Consider the following 3,447-nt stretch of genomic DNA (forward strand, 5'->3'; position numbering starts at 1 on the left):
GTTAAGGCTGTACTGAGGTGTTCTAGTTCTCCATTCAGAGAAGATGGTTCCGAAATTGTGAGCGCTCTGTAAACCAATGAACTTATGACAGAATTCTTTTGCGAGGGATGATGATGAGAGGTTGCATGCAGATAGCGATCTGTATGTGTTGGTTTCCGGTAGACCTGGTGACCTAAGGTACCATCTTGATTCTTTTGGACTAGCACGTCCAGAAAGAGAATTTGATTATTTTGTTCTACTTCCATTGTGAACTGAATACTGGGATGCTGCGAATTGAGAAAACCGAGAAACTGAGAAAAAGTTTCCCTACCATGATTCCAAATCACAAAGGTATCGTCAACATACCGAAACCATGTGGATGGTTTCAGTGGTGCGTTCTTCAGAACTTCATTTTCAAAATGTTCCATAAAGATGTTTGCAATGATAGGAGATATAGGCGATCCGATTGCTAACATCCTATCATTGTAAACATCTTTATGGAACATTTTGAAAATAAAGTTCTGAAGAACGCACCACTGAAACCATCCACATGGTTTCGGTATGACGATACCTTTGTGATTTGGAATCATGGTAGGGAAACTCTTTCTCAGTTTCTCGGTTTTCTCAATTCACAGCATCCCAGTATTCACAATGGAAGTAAAACAAAATAATCAAATTCCCTTTCTGGATGTGCTAGTCCAAAGGAATCAAGATGGTACCTTAGGTCACCAGGTCTACCGGAAACCAACACATACGGACCGCTATCTGCATGCAACCTCTCATTATCATCCCTCGCAAAAGAATTCTGTCATAAGTTCATTGGTTTACAGAGCGCTCACAATTTCAGAATCATCTTCTCTGGATGGAGAATTAGAACACCTCAGTACAGCCTTAACCAAAAATGGATACAACAGTAAAAACATCTCGTAAACAATACAAAACCTGAAGAACAAAATGCTCAGTCCTAAAAACGCTGACACACTAAATGAAGAGAGAGAAAAAAAAGACGGCTGTCCTTCCATATCTCCAGGGCATAACAAAACCTATCAGCAGGACTCTGGGTAAACACGATATCAAAGTAATCTTCAAACCCCATAGAAAGATTTCCCATTTACTCCCAAATCCGAAGGATCATAAATCATGTCTGGAGACTTCAGGTGTATATAAGATCCCTTGCTCTTGTGGTAAATTTTATATAGGGGAAACCGGGAGGAAGATCAGTACGCGAATCAAAGAACACCAGCGATATACTAAATACAGCCACTTTGCTCAATCAGTCCTAGCTGAACACTGGATGGAGAGTGGACCCTCCGTACAATATGACAAGGCCACCAGACTGGCTCCATCACAGAGCTATTTTGCCAGAAAACATCGCGAAGGTCTAGAAATTTTAAAACATCCCAACAATCTCAACCGAGACAAAGGTATGCAAGTAAAATCTATTTGGCACACTGCCCTCCCGGTTTTTTAATTGACCAGCTGATCAATTAAAATGCGCTGATTGGCTGGATTCAAGCTACGTCCCCTACCCCCAGCGCCATCTACACAAGGAGTAGAGAGGCATATAAGGACAACCTTTACCCAAGGGAGCTCAGCCCTGATGCAAACTGCAACGTTTGCGAAACGTCGGCACATCGCTGATTCAAGACACGGCTCCATTCTGGAAGCTATACTTATAAATTGTATTAATGGCCGTGAAAGCCTCAAATCTAGTTTCCATTTTATTGCTTTACGCTACTTAATTCAATTTAAATTGTATTTTGAAAATTTTCTTACCACTACTGAGATTCGAACCTGAGATCTCTGTAGTTCTTGAGTCGTTCGCCTTACCTACTGTACCACTGTCACTTTGACTAACAAGGAAACCCAAACTCTTTGATTTTGATACATTTTTGTGAGTTTTTTTACTCAAAACGTCTTCCACGAAGTGGTAATTTGAGTTTGGAGAACAGAAAAAGTCACACGGGACCATATCTGGCGAATACGGTGCTAGGTTGATAACATTCGTTGAGTTTTTGATCAAAAACTCGTGTACAAGGGTCGATATATGGCACATTATCATGGTGCCAAAATCCAAGAATTGTTTTTCCACAAATCTGGCCTTTTTTGGTGAACATTCTCTCTTAAACACCTCATAACGCTCAGATAATATTGTTTGTTGACTGTTTGTCCTTCCGGAAGTAATTCCGAGTGGACAACATCACGATAAACGTTGAAGGTCGACCGGAACGAGGCAAGTCTTGAACCACTTCTCGAATTTCTTTGAATGCTTTTACCATTCGTATGCTCGTATTTTCGATAAAGCTGACTCACCATAGATCTTCTCCAACATTTTCAACGACTCAACACAAGAAATTTTGTTGGTAACACACAATTTGAGGCAAATTCTTTGTTTGATATTTTTATCCATTTTAAAAATCGCAGAGTACACTTGAGGTCGACTATCAAAACCAATAGCTATAAACAATCTGGTTGATTAGTGGCGCCAAAACTTTATATGATTTTATTAGGTACATTGGTACCTAATAAATTTATTAGGTACCAACTTGCAGCAAAAAATTTGTTTTCATATCTTTTACGTAGACTTTTGAAATAAACCATTCCCGGTATTTATTTGACAGAATGTACATTCCCACATGAATTTTTGCTTTCTATATGGATTACTATATGGATTTTGATTTTCTACATAGATTCCTATATGGAGATCACTATGGATTTTAAATTTTTTATGTAAATTCCCATGGATACATGAGGAAATCCCCCATGGAAATTTTCAACAGAGTAAGTCGTCTGCCTAGTTATGTATATGTCATTCCGCATAAATCTCCAGTTACAGTCATTTTACTGTTGGTTGATAATCAAGGAATAACTTTAAGACAATTTTGCACGTGTGCTTAAACGATATGAAGTGTTGTTTCATACGAAATATCTTTTGATTTGAAAATGGCATGCAAGAATTTTTAGCGCGCTCTTTCTTGCTTCTAACATCATCAAGAAGAGTTCCATATTGAGAGACCAGAAACCTTAATGTATTCTAGAAGAGAATAATATAATACACGAAGAGAATGTAATATTTTTAAAATTATGTATTTTATTATAAGTTTATTATAAGTTTAATATACAATTGAATAGACATACATAGGTATTTTAATTTTTTTTTGTATATATTAGGTGAAGTAAAAAGTTCTGAGCGTTTTTTTGCTTTATTTCGACGATGAAATTAACATAGTTAGGATTATCCGATTTCGATCAAATATGCGCCGTTTTGTTCGATAACTTTTGTCCATTTTGAAGGCAATTTCATAATTCCGCGATTGAAGAAGTCCTCGTCCCTATTGGTAAAAAACTTGACCAGCTCATTTTCACAAGCCTCTCTTGAGGCCAGTTTTGTACCATCAAGAAAATTTTGCAAATGCTTGAAAAGGTGATAATCGCTTGGTGCCAAGTCTGGACTATACGGCGGGTGCA

The sequence above is a fragment of the Odontomachus brunneus genome, unplaced genomic scaffold, assembly GCF_010583005.1.
Source record: "Odontomachus brunneus isolate Ranch 3 - 2012 unplaced genomic scaffold, Obru_v1 Obru_scaffold_001, whole genome shotgun sequence".
Classification (NCBI taxonomy): Eukaryota; Metazoa; Arthropoda; class Insecta; order Hymenoptera; family Formicidae; genus Odontomachus; species Odontomachus brunneus.